The 24,540-nt window shown below is 37.8% G+C and overlaps 1 protein-coding gene across 8 annotated transcripts in view; it reads left to right on the top strand.

Moving 5' to 3' along the window:
- Window positions 1-24,540, top strand: part of DMD (dystrophin) — a 2,485,149-nt gene that overhangs the window by 1,543,361 nt on the left and 917,248 nt on the right. The gene's annotated exons all lie outside the window — the stretch shown is intronic.

Below are 24,540 nucleotides of genomic sequence, written 5' to 3'. Positions count from 1 at the left end.
TGTGTCTTTATTCCCGTCTTGCCCCTAGGTTCTTCATGACCTTTTTTTTTTTTTTTTTTAGATTCCATATACATGTGTTAGCATACAGTATTTGTTTTTCTCTTTCTGACTTACTTCACTCTGTACGACGGACTCTAGGTCCATCCACCTCACTACCTTAATTTAAACAATCGCACTCTTCTATAAGGTAGATTCTATTAATATACTTATTTAGCAAATGAGGCAACTAAGTTACTTGCCCAAGGTTATGCAGCCAAAACGGGGGTTCCAGTGTCTCTGCTCTTAACCATACACTATACTGCCTATCCTAGAACTTAACCTAGCAATTAAGTGCCTTTCCTTTTCTAAAATAATAAACTATATATTCTTTTTGGTACGTTCGACAAAGAATAGTATTTCCCCCTTGCCATTTTTGAGATGTTTATGTCAGGTTTATTCAAATGTAGCTTCCTTTTCTTTTTAGGTGCACTATTGTCTTCCTTTAACATTGTTTTTTTGTTTCTCTGTTTTAATCAGTGTAATTTTTTTAACTGAGAGGGATATGCACATGTCAGTATTACTACTGGATGAAAGTCTTCCATTAATTAGAAGTCTTATTCAAATGTAGATTATCAAACACTGTTAGTGAGGAGGGTAGAAGAGCAAAACTAAGGCTGGCTTCCCTCTTATGACCTTCTTCATTGATGGGCAAGATGACAATACCTCCCAAGTCTTGGGCACTCACTTGATTTAATGTTCCTGGGAATTTTTCAAAGTAGTAGGATTCTTACTATACAGTAGTTGAGAAAACTGAGAATCATAAGTTAGGAATTTCCTCAAAGTTGCAAAGAGAGTAAATGGAGGGATGCAAATCAAGGTCTCTTTGGCTCCAAGCCCAATTTTTTTTCCAGTGTATCATATTGTTTCGTGGTTTGTTATTTCGCATTCTGTGTTTCCCCTATTTTGCAGACTGATCAAAATTCCTTGTCAGATTCTGAACTTCATTTCCACTGAATCTCTGTAATCTGTAAATAGAGCAGAGCCATGTGTGTGTGCGCATGTTTCTTTCATTCTGTCAACCAATTAAAATACATTTTGAATTCAGTGTACCAATAACCTTTTAATTCCCCTTTCCTCTTAAACATTTTATATGGCTTGTACATGATGTTGAGCTTCTAGCAGAATTTAGAAAACAGAGACTGCTAGATATTCACACTTCATTTATTCAGATCAAGTATTTGTGTTAAATACTAACTTAGATAATCTTTCTGCTTTGCAAATTGTATGGTCAGATCGAGTTCCACAGAGGAGACATAATTCTCAATATTAGCCTTCTGTAGTTTCTCAAATAATTGAATTAGTTTAGAACAAAATCTTTAAGTTTTATAGTTGCTACATTCAATTTTTTTACACTCATCCATGTAGTCTGAATTAGGATTTTACTGAATTTTAGTTCCTTTTTCAGTAACTGCTTGATAATTCAATATATCAACTAATCACACAAATTTACTTTTGTGAAAATCCAGGCCCTTTTCCTGGATTTTTAAAGCATATGACCAAAAATTATGTATATATGTATTCAATTTAATAACATGCCATTGTTTTTGGATATTTGAGTTAAGGTAGAGCTACTCCTTCCAAAGAAAGACTTGGAAAATGTCCATATTGAATATGTTACATTAAACTAGTTTATATTATGTTTGAAAAGTAAAACTACTTCTCCTTGTGTCTTTAATGGTGAAAAACTGGGTTTTATTATATAATTAACATATATATATAATTTAAATGTTTACTATAAAATATATGCTATCTATAAAAAGAATGTAAAAATGTATAGGTAGGGTTTAAAGCATTGTTGTCCAATAAAAACATAATGTGGTCATATATGTAATTTTATATTTTCTCTTAGCTGCATTAGAAAAAGTAAAAAGAAACAGAGAAATTGATTTAATAATATATTCTATTTAACCAAATATATTCAAAATATGATCATTTCAACATGTAATCAATAAGAAAAAGTGTCACTTATATATTTAACTTTTATCTGAACTAAGTCACTGAAATCCAATGTGTATTTTACACCTAGAGCACATTTCACTTTATAGTAGTCACATTTCAAGTGCTCAGTAGCCACAGTCAGATAGTGGCTTCCATATTGGACAGCACAGGTTTAATTTTTTAATGTAGGAGGTTGGAACACAGATGTTTATATTTTTCTTTAAACCTTAATCACCTTCCTTCCCTCCTCATCCAAAAGTAACCACTATCTCAAATTTTAAATAAGTTATTCTCATGTTTGTTTGTTTGTTTTTATATTTTTACCACCTATGTTTATATCTTTAAACAATAGGTTGTTTTCTTTTGCCTGGATTTGAACTTTATATTAATGGAATCACTCTGTCTTTATATTAATGGAATCAAAAGTCTTCTCTGTGACTTTTTTCTCTCAACATTATGCTTTATATATTTATGTTGATCAGTATGTATCTCGTATGAATATGTATTTCACGTGTTGATAGACATTTGGGTTTGGGTTATTTTTAGGATTTTTTCAAATCACGAACCACACTATATGTATATTCTTGTACATGTTTCCTGGTGCATGTGAGAATTTCTCAAGGGTATATATTTGCTAGTAGAATTGTCAGGTCATGGGGTATACACACAGAAATGGAAATGATTGATTTACTGCAATTCATAGTGCACACAAAGTTGCTATTTTAAGTAAACTACATATAAGACTTTGAATTAAACAATTCTTTATTGGAGCCAATTAAATTGAGCTGAGAGTTTGTAGTTTTTAAATACACCACAAACAAGATTACTCTTTATGCTTACTGGGTCAATTCAGTTGGTTAACTTTAGAGTAAGCTTTTAGTGTTATATAAAGTATATCTATAACTAGTTACTAAATATATATAGTTATTAATTAGGATTAGTTTTGTCTATATATAGAAAATTCAATATATCCATTGCTTAAACAAGACAGAAGTTTATCTTACTCAAGTAAAAGAAGTCAGAGGTGGGCAGCCGAGAGAGTGGGATTATTTTTCTCTCTACTCTGCCATCTTAGCCCATAGCTTCCCTCCTGAAGTTTACCCCATGTTCCAAAATGGCTGCCAGGGTTCTAGTCATCAGGTCTATATTACATTGCAAACCTAAAAATGTACGAGGGAAGGCAAAAGGGCACATCTACTAGCTGAATCAAAGAGTAGTTCTGCATGTACTTTCAAGTAGTAGTTCTTCACATATTACATAACACTCCTGCTTACATCTTATTGGCCTTAACTTGTGATATCAAACATCATCTCATGTAGTTTTTTGAAACTTACTGTTGAATTCATGGGTACTTTGGCACTATATCATGGCTATATCTAGCTGCAAGAGAGGCAAGAAGAGAAGTAATTGTTTGTTGGCTGGTTGGTTATTTATAAGACACGGGTGAACGAAAGCAAGTGTAAATATTTAGAACATTGATTTTGATTTCCTAACTCAATCATGCCAAAAAAGGAATGCTATGAATCATTCAGGAGAATTAAATCAATTTTAACTTGATCAGCTCCAGCATGAGCACTTTCTTCTAAGTTAAAAAAAGAAATAGTGTTTTCTCCAACCCCCTTACAATTCCAATACCCCTCCCCTAATATTGGCGCCAGTTTATAAAGACTAGAGAAATTAAAAGATTCAAAGCAACTGATCTATTTTGGAATTAACTTTATATATTTTAATAGCTTGGTTGAGATATATTTCACATACCATACAATTCACCCATTTAAAGTGTACAACTCAGTCATTTTTAACATATTCAGAGTTCTGCAACCATCAGTAACAATCAATTTTAGAATATTTTCATCTCTCCAAAAAGAAACTCTATACCCATTAACAGTTACTCCTAATTTACCCCCAGCCCATCTCCTCTCAATATCTTCAGGCAAACATGCATCTACTTTCTGTCTCTATATGCTTGCCTATCTGGATATTTCATGTAAATGGAATCATTTGTTTTTTTGTGTGATTGGCTTCTTCCCTTTAGCACAAGGTTTTTAAGTTTATCCATGTTGTAGCATATAACAATACTTCATTCCTTTTTATGTCCAAATTATATTCCATTGTGTGGACATGCCAAATTTTATCAGTTTTGTCATCAGTTAGTGGACGTTTTGGTGGTTTTCCCTTTTTGGCTATTATACATAATGCTGCCATGAACGTTCCTGTACAAGCGTCTGTGCTGATATATGTTTTTATTTACTAGGAATGGAATGGCTATGTCGTATGGTAACTCTGTATTTAACTTTCTGAGGCACTACCTACCAAATTGTTTTCGAGACAGTGCACCATTTTCCATTCCCACCACCAGTGTATGAGAGTTCTAATTTTCCCACATTCTTTCCAACACTTATTATTTTATGTTTTTAAAAAAATTATTATAGTCATCCTAGTGACTGTGAAGTGGTACCTCACTGTAGTTTTAATTTTCATTTCCCGATGGTTAATGATGTTGAGCATCTTATATTCTTATTGGCCATTTATTTATCTTCTTTGGAGAAATGTATATTCAAATCCTTTGTCCATTTTTAATGGGTTATTGTGTTTTTATTATTGAGTTGTAAGAGTTTGTTGTATATTCTAGATACAAGTCCATTATCAGGTGTATGATTTGCAAATATTTTCTCTCATTCTATGGGTTATCCTTTCACTTTCCTGATGGAATCCTTTGAAACACAAAAGTTTTTGATTTTGAGGAAGTTCAACTTCTCTATTTGTTCCTTTTTCTTTTATGCTTTTGGTGTCATGTCTAAGAAGACTTAACCTGACCCAAGTTTATAAAGATTTACTCTTATATTTTCTTTTAAGAGAGTTTTTGTTTCAGTTCTTACATTTAGTTCTGCTATGCATTTTAAGTTAATTTCTGTGTATCGTATGAGGAATGGGCCCAACTTCATTCTGTTACATGTGAATATACAGTTGCCCTAGCACCATTTGTTGAAAAGATTCTTTCCCCATCAAATTGTCTTGGAACTCTTGTCAAAAATCAATTGACTATTTCTTTTATTTCATTTCTCTCTAGAAATTTCTCTCAATTCTATTCGGTCAACCTCTATCCTTTTGACAGTACTTCATATATGTTTTTACAGTCTATGCATCCATACAGTACATCAGTACATATACTATATATATATATAGTATGTATTATATGTGTGTGTGTGTATGTGTATGTGTGTGTGTTACACAAAAACATGTTTTCTGTAAGCAGTGGTGTTTGATTTTGATTTCTGGAGCTAGTCTGGATCATTTGAAGTCACAGCTGTATCAAAGCTGACACTAGCTGTGTCACTTTGAGCAAGTTCCTTTAACTGCTGGAAAGCTCAGTTGCCTCACTTGTAAGGTGGGATGTAGATCGTGCCAACCTGATAAGGTCATTGTGAGGATTAAATTAGACAATTCATGTGAAAGCTCTAAATCCAGTGCCTGATTCTATGGTTGATTACTAAGTATTAGCTGCTATTATTATTGAGTCGGTATTGTTATTATAAAATATATTGCTGGTAAAGTAAAAGCTGTTTCTTCATTACTTTACAAATCTTGCTCAGCAAGTCACATTTCTCTTGAGAGGCAGTTAGGCAAGTTATCATGTAGGGGCTATGAAATAAAGGGAAGAGAAATAGAGTAGTGAAGTTGATCATATGTTCTGGAACTTCTAGGACAATGCCCAAATATTTTATTCAATTGTTTATTCATGTGTCAGGCCACATATGCCAAATCCTGGCTTGGAAAAGAAGGTGAGCTTAGCAGTGGGCTCTGAAATGTCATGAGATAATGAGATAAGCATGTAGCGCTGGATCTCTTCCAACCGGTTTCAAAAGAAGCTTCTGTTTACTTGTTCAAATCTATCAATGCGCACCCCCTCAAAGACATGTTCCCCTTCGAACAACTTACTCCTTACGTAACCCCATCTTTTACGTAGGTTTTAATTATATTTTCTTCGATCTTAATATTTGTCTCTGTTGCTTATATATATGTTTGGAGGGTGCATCTCCCTAATTACATTGTAAGCTTCCTCAGGACAGAAAGGAGTGTCTCTCTTAGTCCGCTAGGGCTGCCCTAACAAAATAACACAGACTGGGTTGCTTAATCAACAGAAATTTTTTTCACACGGTTCTGGCGGATGGGAGTCCAAAAGCAAGGTGTTGGGAGACTTGCTTTCTCCTGAAGCCCCTCTCCTTGGTTTGCACATGACCGTCTTCATGCTTTGTCCTCACGTGACCTTTTTCCTGTGCACATACATTGCCAGTATCTCTTCCTCTTCTTATGAGGACACCAGTCTATTGGATGAGGGTCCTACCTTTGTGACCTCATTTAAACTTAATTATCTCTTTAAAGGCCCTGTCTCCAGGTATGGTCATATTGGGGGTTAGGGCTTCCACATACGAATTTGGGGAGGGGGACAAAATTCAGTTCATAACAGTGTCTCTATCCTAAAGATAAAGACTATCTTGATAACTAGTTGATTAATTTCGTTTTACTGAGAATATCTTTTTATGGGAGAATAAACCAATGATGGGAAAAGGGGCATGTGATTTTCTCTGAAGTGTGAAATTGGTCTGGCCCAGCATGATTTTCAGTCAAATGCTCTTTGGGGACAAGCAGGTTAAATCGCTATGAGAGAGGGCTCCCCTGGTGGCGCAGTGGTTGAGAGTCTGCCTGCCAATGCAGGGCACACGGGTTCGAGCACTGGTCTGGGAAGATCCCACATGCCGCGGAGCAACTAAGTCTGTGCGCCACAACTACTGAGCCTGAGTTCTAGAGCCAATGAGCCACAACTGCTGAGCCCACGTGCCACAGCTACTGAAACCTGCGTGCCTAGACCCCGTGCTCCACAACAAGAGAAGCCACCACAATGAGAAGCCTGCGCACCGCAACGAAGAGTAGCCCCCGCTCACCGCAACTAGAGAATGCCCGCACGCAGCAAAGAAGACCCAATGCAGCCAAAAATAAATAAATAAATTCATTAAAAAGAATCCCTATGAGAGAAAGTTTAAAAGAAAACAAAGTTGTAACCGCATCAAAAGAAAATCAGGCTTTGTTGACATGCCAACAAGACAAATAACTGGTTTTAATAGTTAGTAAGGCAGTATAGACTCAATCGACCATTATCACAACCTACAGGAAAAGTTTAACAGCTTATCCATTAGAGCCACAAGCCCTTTTTTTGCCCACCTTTGAGGTGGACTAATAGGGAAAACCAACATTTGCAAAAAAAAGCCACTATGTTTCAGAATTTGTGCTAGTTACTTAATATCGGTAATTTCCTAAAACCCTCACAGCTTAAGATGTAAGTCAAATTGGCCCCATGTATCAGATGAGAATTCTAAGACTCAGAGAAATAAAATAAGTTACCTGAAGACACACAAATAGAAAGAGTTTAGATATTCTATTTGGATGTAAAAATTTTTTAAGTAGAATTATAATATCAGGAATTAGTGCTGAAAATATGATTTAGGAAAACTCTGCTGCATAGAATTTCACTGAGATGAGACAATTTGCTGCATGTCACATAACAAAGTTTTAGGAAAAATAAAACAATTATTTTATAAGCTTTAAAACATGTAAGAATAATATGAATAAAATTTAATCATAATGGACCAAAATATAAAGAAATACTTTAAAAAGTGGAAAGCACTTAGATTATGACTATATAATTTTGAATATTTTAGACAACAGTGCTTTGGGAGAGCATTTTAAGATTTTGGAATTGGAATTTTAACATGTTGTCCTTTAAAAAATAGTATATTTTGTTTTTAAACAAAACATTAGCTTGTAATTTCTGAAAATATCAAATAGAGCTATTGAAAAAGTATACAATTATATAAGAAGCCAAATAAAATAATAAATTATATAGCTCAAGATACTCAAGTTTTCAGATGTTTGGTTTTGGAAATGCATGCATTGTCATACAGTGCATGGTAATGTAGTCAACCCAGAAAAATTAGTGTTTCTTTCTGTCCAAGGGAGGGATCTGATGTCTCTTCAAGTTGCTTAAATAAAATTATGAATATACATTTTCATCAAAAGAGAAGCTATATAATAATTCTTATAATTATTTTTACTCTAAAAGAAAAAATGTCCTTTACTTTAGATATGCCCCAAACAAGACATAAATTAATTATTAGCATTTTAATTTTAACTCTTGGTTTAAACGTGAGAATTTCTAATAAAATGCTGACACATTCAGTGTTAGGCCCACCTAGCTGGAAAACTGTAGTATCTGAGAGATGCAGACAGCCAAGATTGTGCTGTGGTAGGCAATTAATGTTGAAATGCAAGCTCCTTTTAAGTTTTACAGTGTTTTAAATTCATGAGGATGTCCCCTCTACCTTTTTTTTGGCACCACATGTGGATATGCTTCATTAAAGAGGTGAAAAGCAGAATTAGGGATGCTGGCCTCATCGAGTTAATCATTTTGCTGCGCTTAGCAGAGTGCAGGTTTTAAGGATGAGAAGGAAGTAAATGATGTTTCAATCATGTGTTTCTTGACCCCTTCCACTGACCTTTCCCCAGACATCTCTAAAATCTTCATTTGCCTCTAAACTTTTACCTCAGTTTACATTCTTTTCTGTGAAATGTAGTAACAGTGACAATGTTTGTTGACCTGAAATAAGACATAAAACATTAATAATATTTTGAGCAGGGTTTCCAAACTCTCTTATTTACGTCTTACATCTCCCTTACCTGTATCCCTTTTGGACGGCAATGAAACATTTTTTTTAACATCTTTATTGGAGTGTAATTGGTTTACATTGTTGTGTTAGTTTCTGCTGTATAACAAAGTGAATCAGCTATACGTATACATATATCCCCATATCTCCTCCCTCTTGCGTCTCCCTCCCTCCCACCCTCCCTATCCCAGCCCTCTAGGTGGTCACAAAGCACCGAGCTGATCTCCCTGTGCTATGCGGCTGCTTCCCACTAGCTATCTATTTTATTATGCTTCTAAATTCTTTAAAGATGAGTCATTTCATCCCCCACCCCCCTTTTACTCATCGGTTGCTAATTGACAATGAGTGTCTGCCCAAACAGTAACCAATCAAAAGATAGGAAGAAGCGTCCAGATATATCTTTCTCCAGATATATCTGGAGAAACTCTTTGGAGAAAGCAGGTGAATGGCATAGGAATTCAAACACAGGAGATTTCAAAAAGGACAAAATAGTCTCTAAATTAAAATATCTTCTCATTTGTTCACCAAACTTTTTTTTTTTTTTAATTTATTTATTTATTTATTTATTTATGGCTGTGTTGGGTCTTCGTTTCTGTGCGAGGGCTTTCTCTAGTTGCGGCGAGCGGGGGCCACTCTTCATCGCGGTGCGTGGGCCTCTCGCTATCGCGGCCTCTCTTGCTGCGGAGCACAGGCTCCAGACGCGCAGGCTCAGTAATTGTGGCTCACGGGCCTAGTTGCTCCGCGGCATGTGGGATCTTCCCAGACCAGGGCTCGAACCCGTGTCCCCTGCATTGGCAGGCAGATTCTCAACCACTGCGCCACCAGGGAAGCCCAACCACCAAACTTTTTATAAGTGTTTTCAATGGATTGCTCTGTTGACATATTTGGCAGGCTCTAAGTTAATATTTACAACTATTTATCCCAATTATGTACTTTACTGAAGGACTGAATCTTTTTTTTCTGCAGCCATATTCAAAGAAAAACTCTAAAATGCATGTGGTTTTCTTCTGAGTCCAGGGCTGAGGACTCTAGGCACTTGGTCACCACATAGTGCAAGTGACAGGAAGGAGAGGATCTACAGCCTTGGCCTGCTTCCTCCAGCCAGCTGTTTCCTGGGACAGGTGTTGTGATTATAGAACAAGTCTGTGAACTCCTTGACTCATCTAAATACATATTTCAAAGCCACACGATATTAGATCCAAACTTTGGCTCTGCCATTTACTAGGTGGGTAATCTAGGTCAGGTTTCCTAACCTCTGTATCTCTGAAGTATGAGGAAAACAGTACCTCTCATTTCTTAGGGTTGTTGTGAAAATTAAATAACATACACTGTTTCTTGAAATAATTGAAAGGACACGTGTCCGTTGCCATCATTCCTGAGGATCTGGAGATGGAAGATGTCTCCCAGCTGCTTATTCAATTGTCTTCTTATCTCAGTCTTCCTCACCTACTTCTTCCACTCCTTTTTCTAGAAAGGATCAAAAGCACATCCCACAGTTGGCTGTATATTAAAGGTCACTGGTCACCAGCAGCTTTGTTCATTGCTGAGTGTACGATGAGCTTCCTCGTTCTATCTTGATTGCCTTAGTCCTCATTGTATCTCAGCACCTCCTAGGGCACTTCAATTTGTGTACATTTTCAGTACAGCTTTTTGTTTTTAATAATTTTTATTGAAGTATAATTGATTTACAATGTTGTGTTAGTTTCAGGTGTACAGCAAAGTGAGTCAGTTATACATATACATATACGCACTCTTTTTTAGATTCCATTCCCATATAAGTCATTACACAGTACTGAGTAGAGCTCTCTGTGCTATACAGTAGGTCCTTTCTAGTTATCTATTTTATATGCAGGAGTGGCAGTAGTGTGTATCTTATGGAATATTGCTCGGCCATAAAAAAGGAATGAAATAATGCCATTTGCAGCAACATGGATGGACCTAGAGATTGTCATACTGAGTAAGTCAGACAGAGAAGGACAAATATCATATGATATCACTTATACGTGGAATCTAAAAAAAATGATACAAATGAACTTATTTACAAATCAGTACAGCTTTTTAGAAATGCTTTTCCTGAAAGGTTGAACACTTTCTCCTGTTCAAATGCAAAGATATATGGGATCTCAGGATTCAAAGGCTATTTTCTGGGTGACAGTCCCTACCCCCACTCCTCCACTCCCTCTCACCCTTAACTTTCTATCCTCCTAACCTGCATTGATTTCGTCTCTGCGTTTATCTAAATAACACTCATGTTCTATTGTATTTTTTACCGAGAAAGTAATCATGCAGGGACCAGGACTCACTCGCTGCTATATTCCCAGCCCCAAAACACTTCTAGGAACGCAGTAAATATTTGCTAAATGAATGAATGTAAACTGCTCTTTTGTATCTGCCATAGTAGTTTGGTTACTTCTTTTGGTGTCTTATCACACTGAAAGCCAGAAATGGAAATAGAAATATCAATAACAATATGACCAATAACAATAGTAGCAGTAATAACAGTAGTAGCGCACAGCCTTTATTGCGGGTTTATTGTGTGTCAGGCACTAGTCCAAATGCTTTACATGTCTCCCCTCATGTAATCCTCTCACCAACCATAAATGATAGTTACTATTATTAGTTTCATGCTACAGGTTAGGATACTAAGGAACAGAAAATTTAATTAACTTGAGAAAAACTTGTAAAATCATATAGTCCAGCCTCTCATTTCAGAGGAAAAGAAACAGAGGCCCAGAGAGCTAAATCTACTTGCCTAAAGCCACACAGCAAGATGATGTGAGATCTAGAATTTTAATCCAGGTCACCTGAATATGATCCCAAGCCCCTTTCTATACTATGTGTATTATACCTGTGTCATTTATGACTAAGTCCCAGATGCATTTTAATGCTCAAAAATGACAAAATTAAACAGTGACTCTAAGAGGGGTCATAAGGTACATAGTGCCAAATATAGCCAGACCCTATTATTAAGTATCACCAATTCGAATGTTCATTGTTTTTTTTCTATTTAAGAATAAGCAAGATTACTCAACCACACACATGGAATTTGAACATATTGATTTCGCCTGGCAGATATTTACTGAGCACTTGCATATGCCATTCACTGTAAAAACGCTGAGGGAACTGTGAATAAACTCGATCTTCATGGTGCTCATGGTCAGGGCCAGCGCACAGACACGTGAAAGATCACTGAAAACCAGAGGCACGAGCTCTACATTTGGGAGAAGTACAGAGGGATCAAGAAGCATAGAGGAAAGACTCCCAATACAGCAGAGGGTGAGGATTCGTCTTTCAAAGAACTTCTCTTGTCCGGCAGAGCTAGAAGTGCTGGAGAGAGAAAGATGAGCTAGACACTGCCTCTGTCCTCAGTGCTTGTGCCATTTGGGGAGGAGAGCGTGATGATATCCAGTTCTCATACAGTATATAATAAGCATGATAATAGAAATACAGACCAAGAGCTAGGTGGCACAGGGGCAGGCACCGTGACTGGAGGCAGGACATCTGGGATTAATCTTTTTGGAACTCTGGGATTTTTTGTAACTTGTTATTTTAGATTGGAGTACAGTTGATTAACAATGTTGTGTTAGTTTCAGGTGTACAACAGAGTGATTCAGTTATACATATAGATGTGTCTATTCTTTTTCAAATTCTTTTCCCAATTAGGTTGTTACAGAATATTGAGCAGAGTTCCCTGTGCTGTACAGTAGTTTGGAGGCAGGACATCTGGGAAAGAACTCCCTCAGGTGTTGATATCTTAATCTGGGCCTTAAAATACACGAGTAAGGGCGATCCAGAAGCAGGAGAGAAATGAGAGGCTTTTAGAACAAGTGCAAGGACTTTTAGATGAGACAGAATGTAGTAGAATCCCTGGATCCTTGAGTTATTGCTCCCCATTAGGCTAAAACAAAGGTGCTTTCCTTTGTCTACAATTTCATTGCTGCAGATTGCTTAGCAGAAGGCCATTTAATGGACCTCTAAACTTAAGGCATTCGTGAATTAAATCACAAAATATCTGCAATGGCCAGAAGAACCACTGCCTCCTTATGCCAGCATTATTAACAGCACCAGTACCTGCTGCTCAGGCCAGCTGGAGGGTCGGGTGTTGGTTGCTGCCTAGGTAATACTCACCAACTGATGCCCTGCCACAAGTAGGTTTTCCCACGTTCCACAAACAAAATCTTAATGTTCCATCAGAATCTAATGAGAATTACAGTCATTAGTTAAATAAAAGACCCATTAGGTAAGGAGCAGAACGGACAGCACACAATCCATCAATTTGGTGAATGTTGTCGGGTGGTTTCTGGATGCAGGGCAGCTGTGGACCAGGTAGACAGAGAGAATATTTATGTACTTGTTTCTGTAATCTAAGGGTGTTATAGCAAGCTGCTATGAAAAAAAGAGGGTTTAAGAGGTGAAAATGTTTTGAAATCTGTTGGGCTGCACCCCACAGGCCTACAAGGCCTGTGTTTGCCCAGCTTCGAGACCGAAGAAAGAGCCCGGAGTCAGCAACAGAGACGTCAGTGGTTTAACAGATGGGGGAGCTGACCTGTCTGAAGCACGGTCCTGGAGCGACACCCCAGCGTGTGTAGCGGACGGCGGGCAGGACATGGCGGCAGGCTTCTCTCCCCCGCGGAAGGGGAGATTACCAGTTAGAGGGGAATTGACATCAGGTGGGCTCATTCGTTACCAGGGAAACCAGCAGAGGGGCACGCCCCTCACCGCCCCTTTGATGAAAACAATCACCAGCTGGGATCTGGGGCGAGTAGTAGGAAGGTCAGTCTTGTGCGTAAGATACAGGCAAAGCAGGCACTGGTCGGGCAGGGGAGGTACAGAGAGCAAGAGAACAGCCATCTGGAGTGGCCTGACCATACAGTATCCATTAGTGAATTAAAGGGAAGTATTTTAAAATGTAAATAAATATAGCATGATTACTTTGTATCTAGACTAGTGGTTCTCAAAGTAAGGTCCCTGAACCATTAGCACTGGCATTACCTGAGAACTTGGTAGACCTGCATGGGACCCTCCGCATATCTACTGAATTAGAAACTCTGGGGATGGGGCCCAGCAGTCTTGTTTTAACCAGCTCTCCAGGGCATTCTGATGCAGGCTCAAGTTTGAGAACCACAGAACCAGAGCACTGCTACTGAAGGGCCAGCGTGGTCAGCGTCAATTGAGAGCTTTGTTAAAAATGCAAATTCTTGGACCTCACCGTAAGCCTACTAAATCAGAATCTTTGGGAGTGAGGCCAAAGAAATTGCTTTCACAAGATCTCCAAGTGATTCTTATTCATGTCAAAACGGGAGGCGCTGACCCATTGGTTCTCAGCCTTAATTGCATATTTGAATCACATGGGGACATCTTTTAAATATTCCACGCCCAGGTCACACACCAGACCAATTAAGTCAGAATGTTTGGAGGTGCGATCTAGGCGTCGGGTGTTTTTAAAAGTAGCTAAGGTTGAGATACACTTCAGTAGAAGTGAAGAGATTAAGGTGTTTGGGAGTAAGTAAAGACCTTAGCCAAACCACAGGAGTGTGAAGAACCACCACCTCCCCAAAAGGAAAACGTAAGTCAGATATTCTGTCCCTTGTGCTTTGATTTTACCTTCAGTATTCTTATTTGAGTTATTTTGAGTATGCATAGTCAATTAATAATAGAGTTTTAATACTAATTGATCGTGTTGTAATTTGCCTTTCAATTAAGTGGGTCTAAATTTCTCTTCCTGGCCTCCAGAACTCTTTAATATGTTGCCCAACTAGAACCTTTCCAAACATTTTGTCAACACTCCTCACCTTGCCTCTTGACCCTCGGTTGTGCTGCTGATTTCCTGCACACTAGAAGTACACATTATCACTCCACGAACCTTTCTTTCAGGGGATTCCTTCCCCTGAGATCGTATTCCTGCCCCCCTTCATTTAGGGAGCGCCTACTCCTTCCTCAAGGCAGTAGTTCTCAGCCTTGATTACACAATGTATTATATGGGGAGCTTGGAAAAATACTAATGCCTAAAGCCCATTTTCAGAAGTTCTGCTGTTCTGTGATGAAGCCAGGGCTTGGGGATTTTTAAGAAGTCCTCCAGGGTGATTTTAATGGACAGTGAGTATTAGAAACACTGCTTTAAGGGCACAAGCTCAAACGCTACTCCAAAAAAGTGTTAATTCTGTTCAGCTGTCATAAATTGACCCATCCCTGAATCCCTCGTAAATAGTCGGCAGCATCCAACTTAGCAACCAATGTGTATCTGTGTGTGTGTGTGTGTGTGTGTGTGTATATATATAGAAAATATATATTTAGTTTGCTAGTTGTGTCAGTGTATTCATTTGTAATCAAAATCTAAATTCCTTAAGATGTGAGGCCTAGTCGCATTCTTCTGTCCCAAGTAGTGGCTGAAACAGTTGTTTACTAATAAGGATTTCTGGTGGCTTGATTTTTAATATGATTTGATACCTGGGATCATATACCATAGAAGTGGAAGAGGTCTATGAGATCACCCAGGATTCTACATATATTACAGTAATAACTACCCTATTGAATACTTAGTATGTATCAGATTCTGACTGGCTTTTAATAATCACATCAGTCCTGGGACGTGCAAGGTGAGGATCTTCATTGCTTAGCAGATGAGAAAATTGTGCTGTAGAGAGGTTAAGCAGCTGGTCTGTGGTCCTGGTATGTGACACCTAAAGGGGGCATAGTTCTGGGATTAAAATGAATCTAGTACAGTTGTACTGAAAGGTCCATATTTGCCTTATATCCCTAATTTGGATGATGCCCATCAGGTCAATTTCCAGTGCTTGGATTCCTGGCTATGTAGAGTTATTTTGAAAACAAACAAACTTAAAATCTGTTATATATCCTACACTTAAAGTATTAGGTAAATTAATCTGTATTTAAAAGGGGAAGAGTCCTGTGTGGAGTCTAATCGAAAATAAAGTGACACTTTATTTAAGTTAAAGAACATGATAATATCCAGTGACCAATGTGGAAGAGTGATATAAAGCTTCTCAAATAATACAAATCAAAATTTACTATTTAACTGCTTTTTTAAAATAGCAATTAAAATGTTGTCTAAAATATCAGAACTTTGCATTAGGAAGCACTTTGAAAATAGGAAGACTGATATGCACTATGATTTCCATGTAGATTAAATTGAACTTGCAAATGATTTTATAAAATACATTTATAGAAACCGAGATATTCAAATTAGATATTTGTCAGAATAAATTGTGTATGTCCAAATACCTACTGAGAAGTAAATGTGTTCTTTTTCTTTAAATTGTCTGTGATTTCCTGTCTGTCTCTTCAGAAACAAAATGTCCTCAGTGTGATTTGTTTCCAGTTAAACATTCTTAAGGCCATGTAAATATGGTAACTTCCAATTCTCTTATTTCTCTTTACCTCACCGCTATTCTAATCTAGATATGGTCAATCTCTTATCTTTTCTGCATTTCATAGGCATCAGTATCCAGAATAATTTGGTGAGCTTGAGACAACAATAACAAGAGTGATGTTTTCAGAAATGAGCAGTCATTCATTTAGTGAATATTCATTGGCCACCAACTGGGAGCAAAATACTAGCTAGGCAACGTGGGGTACACAAAAATGTTTTAATATGGCTCATGGTCTCTAAGAGCTTACGCCTATTAGACAAGGTAAGGCACATTCATAAATAACTATAGTATAGGGGGGAAAAAGGCCCTAGAAGGTACAGTTTAAGTACAATTTAAACCTATAAAAAGAGATTCATTTTCTGCCAGATAAATCAAGGAAGGCTTCATGGAGAAACAAACATCTGAGCATACAAATGCAGTACCAACAGGATCAGGCCAATGTTGGGGAGGAATGAATGCCATTCCACACTGAAAAAGAGATACTCAGAGTAAATATGTAGAGCAGTAGAAAAACCAGCCAGTGGAAATAGACCCAATTTACAATGCCTGCCTGCCTGCCTGCCTGCCTGCCTGCCTGTAGTGCTTTCTAAATATGGTGACTGTAAGTTGCAATTTGCTCAGAACAGTACCAGCTTATGCTTGTTTTCCTTGTGTAATTATTTATCATGACCTCTTTGGCTCTCAAAAGTGCCCTGGTTTGGATGATAAATTTAGTTATTTGGATGATAAATTTAGTTATCTTTCTATGTCTAAGAGAACAGCCCTGTGTCCAGTTCCTGTAAAAGGATGGGTTCGGTTTGGGCCCCACATAATTCTGCCCACCCCTTAGTTTATGAAACCCAGAACTAGGCATCAAAAGATAAGTTACCCAATCAGATTTCTATCTTTTTGTAGAAATGGGAAACCCAAGAATCTTACAACAGTTTCAGAAGTATATAGCTTTTATTACGTGACAGATTGTAGCCATGAAAGCTGTATACAAGTCAGAATTCTGAGGGAGCAGTCACTGAATGAGCTGTAGCAGCCAGATAGTTGCAGAACCAAATGAGACAGACAGACATCTAGGGGTAGCTGAGGCACAATAATGGAAGAGAACTGCAGTGAAATTGCCTGAACTTCTAGTAGTTAAGATTCCTACTGATACCCGGAATGTAGGACCACCTCCATCTCCATTCTCTGTGATGCCCAGCCTTATGGCAGCTGCTATTGTTGAATTCTCCTGAGAGTCGCCTATTGTTTTCATCTAACATCTTATAATAATGCTTCTACCTTTCTATCCATCCAAGCTAGCTCAGATAAGCTCTGAGGTCCATGCTTCTGGTGAAAGAGAAGGGAAAGAGGTGAAGGCAGAGGGTCGGGTTAGCAGGATGTTGCATCGTTTCAGGGAAGACACCAGGGTATATCAGAGTACTATCTGAGGAACAGGAATTGAAAGGAGAGAAGATAACAGAAGCGGGATGTATGAGGCTTGGCAACTGGTTAGATTTGAGGGATAAAATGAAATAGGAAGCCAAAGATGATTCAGAATAGTCTGATTTTTCATCAGCTAAGAAGACAGTAGTGCCATGAATAACAAATGGTTCCAGACATCACTATCACCACCATCGTCGTCATCATTATCATCATCGTCACCATTATCATTAAGGAAAGTGCTCTAAATAGGTATAAGAAGGGTGTTTAATAGAGGCAGTTAACTCCATAGGTGAGGGAAGGCCTGAGAAGCCAAAAAGATGATAAAACAACGTAGGGATTAGCAATAGCAGGAAGCGTCTCCCATTTCCACGGCTGAGGGTTTGAGCACCAGGTGATGTTACTAGATTTCACAAGTCAAGGTCATCTGGTGGGAGTTAGAATCAGCTGGTAACTGGCAGGGGCTGCAGAAACAGAAGGAGGGTGTGTCCAGCAAGATGTTAGGATGCTGGAACACCAGAGGAGATTCGGCCACTGCCAGAAGATACCCTCCAGAGCAGGGAGAGGGAGAAATACCCTGAATTCTCCCTTTTTCCTCCACTAGTCCCTCACATTTGCCAAATCTACCCAGAAGTTAATTGGCAAATGAGTCTGGGCAATGTGGTTTGCAGGAGGACGTGAAATGGATCTTAAGGGACAACAGTAATGGCTGGTACAACATCTGAGCTTTGTGAGGCAAGAGTGAAAAGCAGGAATAATACAGTGTTTATCTGGAATGTTTCACACACACAGATGCAAAAGAAAAAAAAAAAAAAAGAAATGTGTTTGCTCAATGAGCCATTTCTTACTGGCCCTGTAGGTGGCTGTCCTATGAATAAGATTTTTAGACCAAACAGGGAGGACTACACATGTCACTGTCATGTAGTCACAACAGAAATACCAGACAGGAATGAATATTGACTTGCTCTGTCACAGTCATCAACTCTTTGTTGTAAACCAATGATCTTCCATGTAAACGTCTGCCAAACTGCCAGCAGCATTAGGACTAATTTTGTAGATTAGTGCAATGGATTCCCCCACTAATATTCAGAAATTTATTTCAAGCAAAGAGTGCCTATATAGCTTTTGTGTATTGCCAGCATGGACAAAACCAGATTAGGTTTATTTAGCTGTTCACAGAGACTGTAACTATGAATAAGACAGTCCTTGCACTACAAAGAGCTCTTAGGAGAGGTACCCAAATAAGCAAGTAATTATTATCGTACATTGAGATACTATTACCATGGTGATAACCACTGAGTGATAGCTGAACACACGTAAGAGGCACCGTAGTCTAATTTGAGGGTATCAGAGACTGTTTTCAAGGATATAGCATCTGAGTTGGAGTTAGCTCCAAGACAATGTGTATTTCTGGGAGGGAAGTATTTCAAGCCAAGATAGTGGTTATGCAGGGACCCAGAAAGCCTGAATTGTTTGGATGACTTTTAAGTATTTCAGGTATAGAGGAGACAGAAGAGACCACAGTAAGCCTAGGCCAGATAACAAGGATCTGAACCAGTGGTATGTTGGTAAATGTTTAACAACTGGCTCTTGGGAGAGAGAGGATCTTACTTATAGCATTTGAAAAATTCTGTGGCTCAAATATGCCAGCATGGGCAATTTTAAGCTACCAATGTGATGTCATTGAGTCTAGAGCTGGGAAGAGATGGGCAGTAACACAGCATTACATAGTTATTTCCATCATAGGTACAATAGATATAATATTCAAATATATGAGCTTCATTTTACCAAATACTTGTGATATTCATTCGTTTATCCATTCATTCATTTAAAAATATTTTTGAACCTCTACTCTGTGTCAGGCATGGTTCTAGTTGCTGGGAGTACAGCGTGGGATAAAAAAGTAGAAAAACATCTTTGTACTTACTGAGCTAAAGCAAGCATTATTATTGTGCCCATTTGACAGCTGAGAAATTGAGGCACATGAAGATTAAGTAGCATGGTTAAGATCACACCATTAGTATGTGGAAGACCCAAAGGAGGAAATCAGCCCCCTAATTCTAAAGCCAGCAGGCCATTTCCACTATATTACACTACCAACAGTTGAGCTGGATTTTATCAGAGCTTCTCTATTTTTATTGCCATGTGGTTGGATAAGTAAAATAAATTTCTGTGACCTTTCAAATAAATTTGGGTCATTTGTCTTGGAAGCTTATGGGGTGTGAACTTTAAAATACTGCAATTAATAATGATTATAATACCCTGGAAGGCTGTAGCAACTTCTTTCGAAGAACTCCTAGGAGCTTCCAAATGTAGAAAACTAAGTCCGTCAAGTGAATGAGTTATTATCTGAGAGTAAGAAAGATAGACTTTTAAAATTGCATTAATTGCATTAACCCTTTCAGGCCCGTAGACTCCTATTTTTCTTTCTCCTGAAGAAAACTCTTAATTTTTTTCAGTTTTCTCTAGAGAAAAATAAACTCACTTTCATTGAGTATATAGTCAACAGAAGTAATTCAATCATGAAGGAACTTTTAAAAACATTTAAAAGCTATAAATTGAAACATATGCATAGATTCCAGTGATTTAAAAATGTATATTGCTTCTTTGCCCCATGTCTCATAAAAGAAATTATAATGAAGTTGTGTGCTATAAGAAAAAAAAAAAAAGGCACTGACTGTAACGGAGGTACTTAAGTAGTTCTCTAAATCTATGACTTTTTGTTTGCCAGACACCCCCCAACAATAACAGCCAAAGCTTTGACTAACTTACCTGATTCTTATCCTTCAGACACTTTTGATCTCTTCTTATGCCTTTCCTGCCATGTGCAGTCTTGATATTTCTTCCTTCCACTCATTATTTTCCACTTGCACTGTTCCTATCTGTATCTCGGAATTGATCATCTCGTGCTTAATGATTGGGTTAGCCTCCCAACCTCCCCCTTTCCAATCTGACTATACCACTATTTTATTAAGCTTCCTAAGATACGTATCAGGTTCATTATATAGGTTACCAGCCCCCAAAATATCAATGGCTTTTCAACCCTCAGAGACTCGAGTTCACCCACGTATTCTGATTTTCACATTGTGGGTTCAAGCAGACTTTCCAACTTTTGCACTTGTAGTTCCTTAGAAGAACCTTCCCTTTCCATCCTCATGCTTCATGTCCTCCTGCCTCTTCCCCTACGTGGACTCTGATGCCTTTCCTTTCATCTAATCCTCCAAGTTTAGCTCAAAACATCACTCCTCTGTGAACACTTGTCTGATTTTTGTCCACCTCTGATTTCCTATAGCACTTACTTTTCATACATCGCTTTGAGACTTAATTTTTTTAAACTGTAGACTTAATTATGCTTTTGTTTCTTATTCACACCAACACTTTCAAGTCCGTTCATCGTGTTCTACAACCACATTGTAAGGTCCTTTAGGTCGGAGAGGGGAAGAACACAGTTTAAATCCACACATGCTGTGTAAGTTCAGTTAAGTTCTTTAACTTCTGTGACCCTCACCTGCCTCATCTGTAAAGTAGGACATTACTGCTTATCTTACAGGGTTGTTTTTGGAATTAAATAAAGGTGTGTATAAAGAAAAGGATTAACAGTGTTTGGCATGTAGTAGATACTCAGTAAATGCTAATCATTATTTTCTCTCTCTTCAAAGCTCCACAATTCTATATTCATATTACTCTCCTTGTGTTCTTTGTAAAACTGCTTTGTATGTCAACTCCTGTCACCTACTCTCATTTCTAAATACTCTTTGTGGGAACGGAATGCGTTAGAGGAGAGAACATCTATGTTCACCTACTTCTCAGAGGTGCAAGCTGCTCTGATTACTCAAGGTGTATCTTTGCCCATAGTCACGTCCAAGTTCACCATGCCCTTATGCTCTCAATTGGGCAGGAGCAAATGGTTCTGAGCCAGAGCAAGGGCCTAACTCCAGATATTGACATGCGGTATTTGGCATTTGTTCTTGGTGAGTGCTATGTTAATATACGTCAAAATAACACCATTATATTAGACAGCAAGTAAAAGAAAAACTCTTCAATAGTTTTACTATTTAAGTTAACATAACCTCTGTGTTTTTATCATTCAGGCAGATTCAGGACTTTACTGTTAGCCAAGTATTGAGGGATTCTGTTCTTAAATTTTGAGGTTCACAGTGTTAAAATTTCAAGAGTGAGGTGTTTCTGTCATCTATAATGGGTGACTACACAGTCCCTGGAAAACAGATCATTGGCTTAAAAAGTGATTTCTCCCTGCCCCCTGTCCTGCCATGTCTTCTGCCTCTAATCTTCACCATTAGTCAATCTGTAAAGTCCACCAGCATTTGGCATCCTTTGCTAAAATTCACATATGCCTGAGTAGTGAATGAATGCTGAAAACAAACTTTTAAAAGACAGCAATTTAGGATAACAACAACCATACTCCCTGGATTAGTTTCCTAGGGCCGCTGCGACAAATTACCACAAACTGGGTCACTTAATGGAAATTTATTCTCTCACAGTTCTCAGTGTGAGGAGTCCAAGATCAAGATCAACAGGCCCTCTGAAGGCTCTAGGAAAGAATCCTTTGCATCTTCCATCTTCTAGTAGCCCCAGGCATTCCTTGGTTTGTGGCAGCATAAGTCCAATATCTCCCTCCTGCTTCACATGGCCATCTTCTTTGTGTGTCTCCCTCTGTCTTCTCCTCTTCTTTTTTAACTTTTTATTTTATATTGGAGTATAGACAATTAACAATGTTGTGTTAGTTTCAGGTGTACAGCAAAGTAATTCAGTTATGCATATACATGTATCTATTCATTTTCAAATTCTTCTTATAAGGACACCCGTCATGGGATTTAGGGTTCACCCTAAATCCAGGATGATTTCATCTCTATGACTTTAACTATATTTACAAAGACCCTGTTTACAAATAAGGTAACATTCTGAGGTTCCAGATAGATGTGAATTTGGGTGGGATTCAACTCACTATACTCCCCTTAATTCTGGAGACCGTACTAGTAAAAACTTCAGATAAATCAGTGAAGGGAGAATTCATATTTATACATTACTAAAAAATTTCACCACAAGCACTTAAACAAAAGGCTCTATAAAACATTTACTTGCTTGATTAAAGCTGCAAATCTGATATTTGGTTTTGTGTTCATTATTATTTTTAGACTTAGAATATTTTATGTAAAATATATTCTGTAACTGAAGAAACATACTTCTTAATTTCCTAGCATTTATTTTATTATTTTTTATCTCCACACTGCTTAATAAACATTTGAGGGGAAATCATTTAGACCAAAATTCATCTTGGTAGTACCATACTGCCAGCTTCAGGAAATAACCATGGAAACAAAATCCTCTCAGAAAAGTGCCCCCCACACAAAATATTGCTGTTATATATTTGTTAGGAGATGGCAGAGAGGGACAGATACTATTATATAGATATGGTGAAGTGGTATCTAGCTGCCTTTAAACTTACATCTTTGAGAACTGGGCTTATTATATCTGGAAAAGTTATCCAAGACTCATATGGTTTCATTGAAAATCGAACCACCCCTGCCACCTACCCCAAATCCAAGGTTTATTGGAAGATTTAAGTAATCAGAATCTTCAGAATGTTTCAAGTCTGGCACATCCACCACTTCATAAAATAGACAGGAAATAGCATGCTGGTTGGAAAATTATCTAGAGTACCATGCATGTGGGTATTTTATTTAATACCATTTAACAGTGATACTACATATTATCATGTCAAATGGAGCAATTAGTCACAAAGTTTGAAAATGATATTGGACAGCAAATGTTGTTTCCACAAGAATGCCCTGTTAGTGATTTAAAACAATGATGTTTGATATTATAAAAAGTAAAAGGTGCTAGTACTCCTAATTTCTAATCTTGACCCAGCTCTTTTATCAATCTACCCTATCTCCGTCACCAACCAGTGAGTTAATCCCCAGTAGTTAGGGGATGTCTCCTTGAATAAGTGGCATCAAGATTTCTTCACATTTCACGGCAACAAGAGCAGTGCTAAATCCTAGCCTGTTGTTCAATTCTCCATCCTCATTATCCTAATAACACATCCATCCCAAGAAAGAATTCATCAAGACCAGAGGATGAATACATATAATTGTTGTGGAGTACAGTATTTAAAATGAAACTGCTTTTGGCCTGTGTGGTCTCAGTGGGCGTGAGGCAAAATTCAGGATGCTGGCTCACCTCACACCGAGTTTAATAAAGGGTGTCCTATAAAAAGCTAATTTCTTGCTACTAAATTGCTTTTTAAGTAATGCTTGCTGTTGCAAGAGACCCTTTCATAGCACTGACTCGGGGTGCTGTGTTTGAAACGCTAGATGTGCTTTGTGAGAGAAGGTAGGATCCAGGTGGAGTTCTTCTCCTTACGGGATGACAATGTATATAACTAATATTGTCCTTTGAGACAGGTTTGCATGCAGTTGCTGGTATGGTACTGTTCAGCAGCCCGCTGCAGATAAGAATGAGTGATGATGCCCTAGATTTTAATGGAACTTTTAGAGTGCATGCAGCAGTGGGGTTCAGTCTTCAGCAAAGAAAAACGAGCTGACTTGCAGGCATGAGAGGTCATCAAGAAAGATAAAGAAATAGGACATCCACTCTAGGCTAGGCAAGGCTTTTTAGAGGATATGGAAATGAGCAAGAACCAATTTAATTTTTATAATGCCACTCCATTTAACTTTAAAATACAAGGTCAAGGTACTGTGTTTTTCATAATGATTAAAGGTTTGGAATGCTCTTTCTGTTGAACCCTCCCACATTTGTTTGGCAGAAAAGGAATGTGACGAGGAATAAAACTGGGATCAGAAAACAAAAACATGTTCTGTCAACTGTCCAACACAGGTTTTAAATGAAAAGAACAAAAAATTCTGATGGACACATTCATCCCTAACTTGACAGAGGGATTTATTTTCCTAAGGTCCTATTCCTTAAAGTTAGTTTGATCTCAGGATTGTAACATATCTCTTTTTTTAAAAATGCATGACTGAGGTCAATTGAGAATCACATATCCATGGAGTAAACAG

Source organism: Balaenoptera borealis (genome assembly GCF_965194805.1).
Source record: "Balaenoptera borealis genome assembly, chromosome: X".
NCBI classification, from domain to species: Eukaryota; Metazoa; Chordata; class Mammalia; order Artiodactyla; family Balaenopteridae; genus Balaenoptera; species Balaenoptera borealis.
Note: the sequence above shows the minus strand (reverse complement) of the source record. Positions and strands in the feature narration are given on the sequence as shown.